The sequence below is a fragment of the Notamacropus eugenii genome, chromosome 4, assembly GCF_028372415.1.
Source record: "Notamacropus eugenii isolate mMacEug1 chromosome 4, mMacEug1.pri_v2, whole genome shotgun sequence".
Classification (NCBI taxonomy): Eukaryota; Metazoa; Chordata; class Mammalia; order Diprotodontia; family Macropodidae; genus Notamacropus; species Notamacropus eugenii.
In genome coordinates, this window is record NC_092875.1 from 251164201 (window position 1) to 251177829 (window position 13629).

A 13629-nucleotide genomic window follows, 5' to 3' on the forward strand; every position below is an offset into this window, starting at 1 on the left:
AGCATATCAGAAACAAGTAAGTAGAAGCGGAAAAGGCCGTTGGGCACACTTCCCATAATATGTAGTAAGATGTAACATCTGGAATCAAAGAATCTTAAGAATCAAAAGGTAGTGTAGAGGTCATCGAATTCAACCCCTTTCCAAATTATGAAAATAGCCCTACTAAGTGGTCCTCTAGGCTTTCTGTGAAAGGAAACTCCTTGCCTTCCCCAGGTCTGAGACCAATTCCATTTCTGGGCAGTTCTAAGTATTAGGAAAATTTTCCTTAGGATGAATTGAAATATTCATACCAGTAACAACTTCCTCCCACTGGTCCTAGTTTTGCCTCCTGGGACCAAGTACATCAAGTCTACCTGTTCTATTACTCTATACGACCATACATCAGATACAAAGATGTCTCCCTGTGTGGTGTCAGTACAACAAGGGAAGAGGCAAACTAAAAAGTAGATGAAAAGAGCTTAGAAGCCATAGCAGTCTTGGGCCATTTACTGCAGAGGCAGAGGCCCACACATTTCAGTGGGGATTAGAGCACTGGGATATTAAAGCCCACCAGCTACTATTTATAATAACATTTATAGAAATAGCACTTTAAAGACTTACAAGGTGCTTTCCTCACAACCACTCTGTATTAGCAGAACCAACAGAATGTAGTGTGCAGTAACAACATTATTTGAAGAACAACTGTGAAAGAGTTATTCTGAGTATTATAGATACTCCAATCAATGACAAAGGACCTATGAAGGAAGAGGCTATACACCTCCAGAGAAAGAACTGATAAACAGAAGTATGCATAGTATGGTTTTACATATGTATACATATATGTATGTATGTATGTCAAAGGGTGGCCTTCTCTAGGGTGGGGAGGGAGGAAAGGAGAAAGTTTGGAACTTAAAATGTAACAAAAAAACCCTAAAATTGTTTTAAAAAGAGAGCGAGAAAACAACCATTCTGTGTCAATAGGCAGTGCAAGTATTTTTATCCACATTTTACAGAAGTAAACTGAGGTTCAGGGAGATTAAATGACTTCTCCCCACAAACAGAAAATATTAGAGCTAAGATTTGAAGCTAGGTTTTCTGATTCTGCTATGTACTACGTCTCTGTTATAAATTACATCAAGAAAATATTAAATTTTATTCAATTGATTGTTCAGTCATTTCAGTCACGTTTGACTCTTCATGACCCCATTTGAAAGGATTTTCTTGGCAAAGATACTGGAATGGTTTGCCATTGCCTTCTCCAGCTCATTTAACAGATAAACCAGATAAAAAACTGAGGCAAACAGGGTTAAGTGACATGCTCAGGGTCCCACAGCTAATAAGTGTCTGAGGCTGGATTTGAACTCAAGTTTTCCTGAATCCAGGCCTGGTGCTCTATCCACTGTACCACCTAGCTGCCCATATTCAATTATTAATGTTAAATTATACTGAATTATATTCAAATCTTAAATTATAGTCTTCCTCTCCTAGGAAAACAGAATTTGCCTTACGAAAAATGTCATCCATGTAAGATCTGAGCATCCTTATCCCAGTTTCCACCTCCACTGAGTGGGACCCAGACTCTAGCTAGCTATACCTTTCCCTGAGGGTTCCTGAGGTACCTCAGAATTCCCCTCTGGCATTCTTCAGCCAGCCAGGATTAAGTAGCTTTTAGAAAAGGAACACTCTTAAAGTCATACATTAAGAAAAGTTGGTACAAAGTATGCCCACAAAGGTCAGTGACATATTCTTGCATACATCCAGAGTCCACAGAGAGTGAGCTCAAGCTTAGGGAGCACATATGGCAGCTCTTGGCAATGGAAGTCCTTTTCTCCCATCTGAAGGATACGCAGGAAGTTCCCTGTAAAGAACCATGAATGTGCATCCATCTTTCCTTGGCTCCTGATGCAGACACTGGTGCAGGCTGATGTGGGGTCACCAACAGAACACTGATGAGCAGACAAGAGTTTCTGTCCTGGAGACATGAGACTGTGTAGTGTCTTTGCTCGTCTCCTAGGAGTTCCGGGAGTTCAGTCTGCCCTTGGCTGCTGCTGCTGCAGATACTGCATCCACAAGATCTAAGTTTAAATCCCACCTCAGACACTGACTAGCTGTGTAACTCAGGACAAGTCATTTAACCTCTGTTTGCCTCATTTTCCTCATCTGTGAAATGGAAACAAAGACAGTAGCTCTGTCCCAGGGTGGTTGTGAGGATCAAATGAGTTCATCTTTGTAAAGCCCTTTGCAATTCTTAAGCACTATATAAATGCTAGCTATTACTATTACTATTACTGCTATCAGCTGATCAGGCATGCTGTTCAGGATGCCAACAGGAAAATGGGAAACACAATATCTTCTGGACCTTTTGGAGCCAGAAAGGTGATCAAAGTGTGGCAGGCCCTTTGGGGGAGGGGGCGAGGATCTAAGCCAAGGCCTCTCCTTTCTCTACCCCCTCACTCCAGGTGGTTATTTCTCAGGAATGTGCTAGAAAAGCAAAGTTCTCCAATTTCTAGAAAAGTCTTTCCTTTATCAACTCATTTGATAATTTATAGATAGTTCCTGGGGGTCTGACCTAGTTTCACAGAGTATTGGAACAGACTTCTCAGTCAGGTGTCAGTTTATCCTTGACATGCTAAAGTTTGGAGTTATTAACCTTTTCTGTGCCACTGACACTGTTAGTAGTATGATGAAACCCATGGATCACTTCTCACAATCATGTTTTTAAATATATAAAATTGAGGAAAATTTACAAAGCAAACCAATTATACTAAGATACAGTTGTCAAACCACATATATTAAAAACGAGTTAGTGGACCCCAAATTTAGAACCCCTGGACTAAGATCTTTTGACTGACTGAGAAATGTGGAAATGAAATGTGTGCCTAGTTAAGGCATCACAGCTAAAATTGGGTAGGGTAGTTTCAGTCTCACCTTTACAACACTACATATTTGATTTCTGCTTAAAGTGGCTAAACTAAATAGAGATTTGGCAGTGAGAGAAGTAAGCTTCAGTTATCAAGGCCACTTCCATGTTTTATTACTTAATATTAGAGAAATATGATATCATATTTGAAAAATCAAGTTGAATCAGTGAATCAGTTAATAATATTATATCATATGCCTAACAAGTAAGTACCTCTATGAGTGTGTTGAATGACATGGCCTCCAATGTCTCTTCCACCTCTAAAGCTATGCTCCTATAATCCCACAGAGGGACTCCATTCCAGTGAATGAAATGATCTCTGGAACAAGAGAACACTTATACTGGTATAGCAAGCATTTTCTCTTGTCACAAAACAATTAGAGAACAGGGCAACATATAACATTAAATGCAGTTAATGGTGTAGTACTGTCAACAAACAGGAAAAAAGTTAAAGAATGGGAAGATCAAGGTGATTTGGTTCAGGAAATAGAACTTGAGCTGAGCCTTTAAGGATGAGTGCGATAGGGATGACTCCAGAAGAAAGGGCTGGGCTAAGGGAAGAATGCTTAGAAGTGTGAGAAACCAGAAATGGTTGGGAAAAAAGAGGGAAAAAAAGCAATTAGAAAGTAATTATTATTAATTATTATTATAATTGCCATAGTTATTATTATTAATTAGAGAGTAAAGAGTAACCAGGCTTGGAAAGGCAGGCATAAACATATAAATCTCAATTTGCTTTAGAAATTCTTGGCTAGTAGAATGAATCTGGATTAGAAAGAAGCCTTTTAGCTTCTTCAGATAAATCTATAGGCTGAATCATAGGGGCATAAAACAAGAGAACTTCACAAATTCTTTGTAAAAGAGAGATAAGGAGGTAAAGCAATGAGTTCATTCATGACTCACTTTCCCCACCATCAATACACGATGGGTTTCATTTGTAAACTTGGCCAAGGCATCATGCTAAATCTCTTGCCAGAAATGGATTATCCACAAGACACATTTTAGGTAAATATAAATTGATATATTGTTGTTTAAACAACTTTCCCCCTAAACTGTAGAATAAAATAAAGAAAAGAATGGCAGGTAATCATATGGAGAATGATGACCTATATGTCTATTTCTGCTCATTCTCCAGAAGAAAATAAACTTACACAGGAGAAAATTCAGGTAAAATTTTGTTATGTCTTCTTTTATAGTGGCACAAAATAAATTTATGGAAATTTTATCTCTATTAATACTTCTCAGATACTTTTTTGGAGACTCTTAAAGTCATGTGGAGTAACTTCTAATATATTTAAAATTTTGATATTTTATGCATTTCTTAATCTGAATAGGCAACAGTAGAAGATAAATTCACATTAAATGGTTTCTGTATGACAACAATAGCATGCTCCTTTCAAGAAAGGAAAATTACAATGAAAAGTGGTGGTTGGAGAGAAGCAGGAATAATTTATGGACAGTTCCTCCTTTATGCAAAATGCTGTAATTTTGCAATCAAGAGAGGAAAATTGTAGAAGATTAAATGCCTTGCACAGAGTAAAAAAGGGAGGCAGTGTTAATCCAGAAATGAAAGGCTAGGAGGTTTGAATCGAAGTTCTTCTAACACACAAGAGTATAGTTACATATTTGTCATTCTGGGAATAATGTTATGGTTTGTCCAGTCCCCCCATACTCCTCTGCTAGCCTCTCATACCAACTTTCTAATAGAACAGGAAGAAAGATCAAAGCACCAATCACTGGGCTTCCTGAAGTCAATCATCTGTGAGGATTTCGGAAAACTACATAATGGTGTTTACTCCTACATACATTATCTTTTGGGAAGGAAAAATAGAAAGGGCTTTGAATGCTGACAATTATGCAATGGCTTATTCTTCTTAAGAGGCTTCCTAATCTTGCATCTCAGAGCACTTTACCCTAATTTCCAGCTTAAAAGAACCACACCTTCAAATACACTAAGTATTAACATGAAAAGTGACTTTCCAGAAGTTTTGATTATCCAATACGATTACCTGAAAAGACAACTCTGATTCTGCTTTGTAACAAATACTTATTTTATTAGATTTATTAGGAGTAAGTCCAAAGTTCAAATTGTAGCCACCCAGGAATGGATTTAGTACATTGGACAAACACTGAGAACATTAGACTAGATGCCAGCAGGAGATACAAAGATGAATAAGATTCTGTCCATGTTTTTAATCTTTTACTCTGGAAAAAAAGAGGAAGGAAAGATCATTTCCTCACAGACTTGTATTTTATGTCCTATTTGTCATACATAAAGTGATTCTATTTACCCATCACCATCAGGATGCACATTTTATTTACAGGGGTGGCAGTAGATTTGCAGTGACCCACTACATCCATGATCTTTGTACCCAATGCAGCAAATAAATGGTCAGAAAGAATTCACAATTAATTGGTCTGGAAGGGGTTCTAAACCATAACTGAATTAAATAATAAATTTGCTTTAATGGTTCCCTGTATTTGAAATTGTTTAATACAGGGTATCCCAAAAGTCTTAGTGCAGTTCAAAACTTAGTAAAGCTTACTGATGTTTAAAACTTTGCTTAGACCTCTGGGACACCCTGTATTATTTCAAGGATGAAACACATTTTGGGGAATAATAATAATCCACATTTATAGAGTACTTTAAAGATTTTTCCTTATAACTACCCTGGGGAGAGAGGGTAATATTATTTCCTTTTTACAGATGAGGAAATAGAGGCTCATAAAAGTGAGGTGACTAATCCAGTGACTCACAAGGATAATAATTAGTTTTTTAAATTCCAAGTCAGGGTAAATTAAAACTCTGTAACCCTCTCCTGAAATAGGGGAATATTCCTGAATTTCTTTTTGAACAGGCATAATTGATATTTTAATATGCTTTGGTGCAATGATTTTTAAGAATGAATTTAAGAGCTGTGAGGCAGAGATAAGAATTTATTAAAAATCAGACCTGTTAGCTTCTGTGTTTGTGTATAAACACAGACATGCATAAACATATATATTTACAAGCAGGTGAATCTACACAATAGATACAATCCTGCAAAGTTTATATTCAATTATTTGTTTATTCAATGAAAGGTATTCAACACCAAACATATGAACCGCACTGTGTTAGTGCAAAGATACATCATAGAAAGCTTTTGTCCTGGAAGTTACAACCTAGTTGGGCAGACAAGTCACACACACATAAAAATATATCAGAAGGCATATATGACTGAGTTACCTTCATTCAGTTCATTTGAGCACCTACTATGTGCAAAGCACCATACTAGTTGGGAATAGAAATTTTAATAATGTACATTGTCCATTCTAAAAATAAGTCATGTACACAAATAAATATGTAATAGAAAAATGTGTAATAACTATACAGATACAGAATTGAATAATAGGAAAATAAGCGCTAAATGTATGAGAGATATTTTAAAAGTGCTGTGAGTGACCAAAGGATAGAAAAACCACTTTTGTCTTTGGAGGAAAGGTTCTATGAGAGAGGTGGCACTTGAATTATGTCTTGAAGTCTGTTTAGAATGTCAACAGTTAAAGACAGTGTAAACACATTCCCAGTAGAGAGAAAGATACAAGAAAAAGTACGAAAGCAAGAAAGTGTGGAAAGTATTCTGGGAAATGCAAGCAATCCAGTTTGACTGTAGTGTAGTGTGCTTGGAAGGGAGCGCTATGTGACAGAGGACCTGCACACCAAGATCAGTAGTTCATACTTCATGAAGTAGGTATTGGCAAGTCATTAAATGTTTCTGAGCAGAGTAGTCACATAATCACAGCTGCCAGAGTGTTAATATGGTAGTAAAATATAAGATGGATTAAAGCGGCAAAGAAAATGGTCTGCATGCTATTGTAATTAGTCTAGACCAACAATTCTAAGATCAAAAGGGGGTCCATGGATAGATTTCATGGGGTCCATGAACCTGGATGGGGAAAAAATTTACACATTTATTATCATTAATTTCTAATAGAAATTTAGCATTTCCTTCTGAAAAATTATTCTGCTAAGGGATCTATAACCTTCACCAGACAGCCAAAGGGATTGTCCATAACACAAAAAAGATTTTTTAAAAAAAAAACCAAACAATCTAGATGAAAGATGAAAGATCAGATCATGGAATGAATAGTCCAAAGGAAGGCTCTTCGTCCTTGGTAAATAGAGAAACCGTAATATTAACAGAAATAGGAAAATCGGAAGAGGTAGTAGGTAGGTGTGTAGTAGGGGGTATGTATTTAAGTTCTTTTTTTGGATATACTGAGTTTGAAGTTCTAGAATATCAATTTTTTAAAATCAAAACCTCTTTTAAATGCTGGAATCTTTTAAAGATGCCCAGTGAACCATTTTATAAACCAAAGATTCCCTTTGTACTACAAATAACTGTCCTCTAAATTATGTTTTGGAAGTTCAGACTTTTGCGTGCATTTTCATAAAGCAGTGGGAGGAAGGAGATTGGTATTTTATTTGTATACATCATATATTTGGAATGAAACTTCATTTAGAGAAGGGTGCTAGCTGTACTGCAACTAACTTTCTCACATCTTGTATTTTCTTTTTCTTTTCTTAAAAAAAAAGGACTGATTATCTCATTCTCAGCCAGGGTAGAAGGGCACTGGCTCTTCGCAGGGCTGGTCCCACTCTGCTCAGCCCAGGAGCTTTGACCAATTCATTTCTAACCTAGGCTGGTTCATGTCTCCCTAGGCAATCTGGTGGCTCTTCGATTCTGGAGGATCCATCATATTCATGCTAAACTTAGTTTAGTGTAGACACCTAGTAAGCTTAGTCCAAGCTCCAGAATGCCTGACATCCACCAGCTTCAGCCTCCCTTTTAGCTGGGATCAAAGGTGTGTGCCATCACCCTGGCTTTAAATGGTATATCTCCATTGATAAAATTTCAAAAACATTTTCATATACACATGATATGGTCAAAAGACATGGACAGTGAATTTCAGTCAACGCTTTTCCCTTAGGGCCTATTTCCGGTCTTCTTATTTATAAAACGGTGGGAGTAGGGGAGTAGATTAGAGGGCAGTTCTGAAGCTCTGTGACTTCCAAAATGCTAAAAACTCCAACATTTTCCTTGTTAAGTAAGTCAGTGGAGGTCAGGAGTGAAATACAATACGACTTTGATGAAGCAAAGAATCGGTGAAAAACAATCTGAAAGGTTCAAAAAAACCTGAGTGCTAAGAGAAAAAAAAACCCAGCCCCAACATTAAAAGTTCCTGAACAATAACAGCATGCTTCTGGCCAATTTAGAAAAGTAAAATATAAGGTACCTGGTGACTCAAAGAAATGTCTCACAAAATAATGTGACTAGGAGGCCAAGTGCCTATTCTAGCAAAGTACTCTGACTAATACTACTTTCCTAAGACAGTCTGAAAATGGCTTATCTGACTTTCCCAAGGAGTAAAAACATTCCCTTTAGTGGTATAAAATGGATGCTTTTAATAAAATGAGCATCTGTTACAAAGCAAAATCAGAGTTGTCTTTTTCAAATAAACATATTGGGCAATCAAAATAAAAATGAACTATGATCTATATCCATAAACTAGAATCAATGGATCATATGTTTTATTGATTGGCACATCAAAGGTCTATTGCAGACGCTATTTGAAATCTGGTGCTGTTACTATCTTTAGCTTTAGATGCTGATGCATCGTTTTTTTTCTGCCCCTTGATTTTTGGGTCATGTTGATGCACGGGTATATTATTCTGTATGCTCAGACCTGACTCCCCGGTGACAGCCTGACAGTGATCTGTGGAAGGGGCCAAAGTAAAGATGCCAGAAGTAAAATGTGGTCAGCGAACTGTGCAGTGACCAACAGTGACCTGCAACAGAATTGTTAGTCCCAATGTCAACAAAGTAGGTTTGTGACTCTGGAGCTAAGAATTTTCATGGAACATATTAGTTGGCGAAAGTGCTTCTATCCAAGACCAGATGAATGAGCAGATAACCATTGAAATAAAGTTTATAAAGAAGGCAAGTAAGCATTAAGGAAGATCTTGAAAAATATACCCTCCTCAGCATTTTAATACAGTGGCTCTGATGCTTACAATTTTTACACTATAAAGGAGACAATATCTTTGTTCCTGGATAAATATCTTAAATAAATATTGTACATTAGCAAGAGTGAAAACAAAACAAAACACCAAGGCAATTATTATAAGATCAACCTACTGGAAAAACTGCTTTCCAAATGTGAATGCACTTGGGAAAATATATAACAATAATTATACCTGGATTTTCCACGGTTTCTTATCTCCCAGGGTCTTAAAAGAATTTTGCAACAAATATTACCTCATTAGTCTTTGTAAGAATTTTGTGAGGGAAGAAGGAGTAGTCACTATCTTCCTTTTGCAGGAGAGAAAACTGGGACAACACAATTAAAAAAAGAAGTCAGCGTTGAGCCAGGTTTCTAGAACTCCCAGTGATTTGAAATTGAAATTCTCTAAGAGGCAGGAAAACCATAATTTTGCATTTGTTGTCTTTAAGCCTATCTGGTGATCTATGAATGCACTGGGGCTTGGCTCCAACTTGGAAAAATCTGAACCTTCCACCATTTGCCTGTGGGATTAGACTATGTGGTACTGGATTGTTTCCACTCAAGGATTGAAAGCTGTGCCCCAGGATTTCTTTAGCATTCTTACCCAGTCTAGCTTAACTTCCTTAGATAGTGATTTTAACCACAAGACACAATATATGAGGTCAAGACTAAGGGGGATATCTAAATGCTCCTTTCTCCAAAAAGAAAGATGGAAAGGATGATAGCAATAGGAGAGGGGAAAAGGGACCAAGATGAAGGGCAGGAAAGATCATAGATTTAGAGCTGAGAGGGTATTTCAGAGATTATCGAGTCCAGAGGTCCTTTACCTGGGGTCTAGAACTATTTTAAAAAAATAATTTGGCTAATTGCATTTCACTATAATAGGTTTCCTTTGTAATCCAAGGTATTTTGTTTTATGCATTTAAAAACATTATTCGGAGAGGGGGCTATGGGCTTCACTAGAAGTTCCCTTGTTTGTTTTTACAAGACTGCTGGAATCCTGCAGCTTTTCACTTCTGTCCTCTGTGAATGGTAGGTAAAGTCTCCCCTTTGGTCTTCCAGAAAGAACTGGAAGCTGGAGAAATGTTTAGAAGGTGAGCCTAGGACAGGCCCACCTATGGCCTCAAGGCTACATGTGGCCTGAATTTGTTCTGTGAAGTTTGGATTTAGTGAAAGGGCCACACTTGAGGACCTAGAAGGCCATGTGTGGCCTCAAGGATGCTGGCTCCCCACCTGATTAGGGATTTCTACGCTTCCTACAATTGCTATACTCTTTTCAGCAAGATACTCAAATGATCCCTGGTTCCCTGGTTATTATCTGACTCTGAAGATGATGGGGCTGAAAGTTGATTTTTCTGAGACTTCCAGCAGTACAAATTTCTTACTTGCTTTGTTACGGTAGAACAAAAAACCCTACAAACATCCAATCACATTAATAGGACAAATTGCTTTTGATTAGGTACCAGTGAGGTAATGTATGTTTTTTATACATGTAATCAATAAAATATTCATTCAAGTAATACCAGAAAAAATATAGATACTGTCATAGAGAATTATAAAATTTGCTAATACTACAAGAGACCAGCCTGCGGATCAGGAGGAATAGTGAAATTTGTGAACTACTGGGCCATGGGTTGAGAATCACTGCTTTAGGAGACCGGGAACTTCTTATGGTTGGGAAAATGGAAAATATTTTTAAGTAACTGGTAAAATGATAAACTTTTAACTGGGAGACTGGAACTTGAAAGACAGAGGATTGCCAATTTGATGGTGCTGCAGAGGAACCCTCTGCATCTGTTTTTTTTTGTAATTCTCTAGCAAATTGAAAAGGACTCAGGTTGTGTAAGGTGGCATTATGTAAGAGAAGAGAAGGGGAGAACACATGACTGGATAGATACCCCAAGAGGTTGAGAAATTTTTGTACAAAAAATATTATTAAATCAGCATTTTTAAACAAAACAAGACAAGAAAAAATTGAGGTAAGCAAAGCTTTCTGGCCCAAAGTTTTACCATTTTTCTCCTTCACAGACTTTTCTTTATCTAGTTTACTAACTCAAAACGGAGTGCTTTAAGTAAGGAGTGTAAGAGAGGAAAGAAGAAAAAGCAAACTAACATCAGGCTGTAACTGTCGAGAGCTGAGGTATATCGTAAAATAGACATGGAGCTGCAAGGGGAAGGTAAATAAACACACAGGTTAAGAAGAAGGTTGAGGAGACCTATGTGGACATTTATTTTGGAATCTAAGTACTAAAATATTTTGAAATAATGTTTAAACATTTTCAAGGTACGTACTGAAATCTTACTAACCACCCACATCCGTCCTGTGCCACTCCTCACAAAGTTTATTTGGCAAAGAATTATTTTAAAACAAGAGAGAAGATATATAGAGGAAACTGGCTGGTTTGGGGATTTTTAAATGTAGCTTTTTTTTTTTTTTTTTTAGAAATAACAATTATAACTTCTTTAGAAAGGCATTTGCAGAATACCAGGCTATAATTAAATGTCTCTGGGCCTCTCTAGGTTGTTCTTCAGTGAATTTTGCACTAACTGTCACATCACAGTCTGTCTTATGCCATATAGTGTGCATACCACAAGGAGGGCTAAGCAAAAGCCCCCAGGTTCCCCACCCCCCATATTTTTATCTGCTTCACCAAGACAGAGCATAGATCAGTGAAAAGAGCAGCTTACACCTATCACAGAGAAGACTAGGTGGCAAGTTTTTTTTTTTCTGATTCTACTTTGGTTCCTAGAGCTAACTGTTAAAGGAGCAGTTTTGGCCTAGATGAAGGCGTTTTTCATAAATAAAAATTGGTTTGCATTTTAGCAGCTGCATTTCATTCCCGTAATAATAATAGCCATCGTTTAGGCAATGCTTCAAGCTTTGCAAAGGGCCTTACAAATGTTATTTTATTTTAACCTCATACCAACTTCTGGACCTAGATAGGTGCTATTATTATCCCCATTTTTACAGATGAGAAAACTGAGCAGAATTAGGTGAAATGACTTGCTCAGAATCCTGAGAGCTTCCCAAATCCAGTTGGAACACTTTCTCCATGGTGCCACCTAGCCAGCACATCTCACAGCAAGCACTCAGGCTCAGTGAGCATGTTCATGAACTCACAGCCTTCGAATCCTAACACCTGGCTTAAACATCTAACCCTGCAACTAGAAATGGATGCAAAGCAAGAATAAACTTGTCTCATTTGGACAGACACCTGCTCTTTAACTATAACAGATAGCCATAAAGATAAACAGGAAGACTACAATATTTTAGTTTACAATAGATGGAAGGTGTTGTAAAGGTTATGCCAGTTTATAAGCCATCCAAACATTTCACAGAAAGTTATTCATTAGAGAAAAACAAATTCCATAAATCAAAGACTTTTCTGATTCTTAACTATTACCATGTCTGCCTTTAAGTGGCAATTTTAAATGAATGGGTATTCACACGGACTGACAGGGATAGTGCTGCTAGACCTCAACTAGTTAAGTACTGTATTTGTCACAATGTAGTGATCAATAGATACTGTATACAACAGAAACAGGAAACTGTAGGTTTTTATTAAACTGTATACAAGATTAATACTGCGTCTGTCTTATAATCACTAAACATGTAACAATATTCACAAACAATACTATTCCTAGAATTATTTTATATGCCCAACAAATTGCATTATTGATTCAGCCTTGTCAATTCTCCAAAATAATAATATTATATAATTTTCTTTTTGTTTCAAGAGTAAGTATTTTTCCCAGTACAGTCACAATTGTGGCAATGATTACAGTAGTAAGTAAAGGAAGAGAAGGGGAGATGAGGCGAACAAAAAGCAATTTCATTACTGGAATGTTTTTAAATGAGAGAACAAGTTGGATTTGGTAAATATCTTTTTAAAAAAACTATCACTGGGCTGTGTGTAGAATGAAAACTGGGAAAAGCATCAAAAACAAACTAAATCTGATCTTAATTAGCCTGTTTTAGCACAAACCTATCTACCTTCATTGAACTGATTACCATGAAAATGCCTTTGCTTTCAAACTGCCAATATACTTAACTGAATTAAAGTTAACTGCAACGTAAGATCCTGTTTAAGGTAATAACAACTTCAGTAGTAACTTCAAAAATTAGTGATACTTATTCAGTTTCAAAGAGGCCTTTTTATACTATATAGCAGAAGAGAACAGAATTTAGAACTGGAAAATGCCTTAGTCCAGCCCTTTCATTTTACAAAGAAGATGAAATCCAGAGATTAAGTGACTTGCCTACGGTCACTAGTTAATGGCAGAATGTGTAAAGGAATCCTAGTGTTTTGATCCTCATTCAGGAGATTCTTTCCGCAAAATAATGCTCTCTCCATATGATTCAAATCTTTCTTTTCTTCCCATTGCCTTTCCATAAAGAACTATATTCCTATGTAGGTATAGGGGCTGGTAAAGGGAACATGGTGAAGAGACCATCTCTACCAATGCAGGTTGACACCATCTCAAACTTCTGGTCTTTATAGAGGTGTTTAGACTAGAGGTTAACTCTAAGGCCCCGACTCTTTCAGCCTCAGATCTCTCCAGTTCATCCTTTACCTAGCTGTCAGAGTTGCCCAGGCTTGACCATATCACCTCCCTACTCAAAAACTCCGATGGCTCCTTATTACCTCCAGCATCAAATACAGAGCCAGATTCTCTGTTGGGCT

The 13629-nt window shown here is 37.1% G+C and overlaps 1 protein-coding gene across 5 annotated transcripts in view; it reads right to left on the minus strand.

Moving 5' to 3' along the window:
* KCTD1 (potassium channel tetramerization domain containing 1) overlaps positions 1 to 13629 on the minus strand; it is a 246445-nt gene that overhangs the window by 64164 nt on the left and 168652 nt on the right. The window lies entirely within an intron of this gene.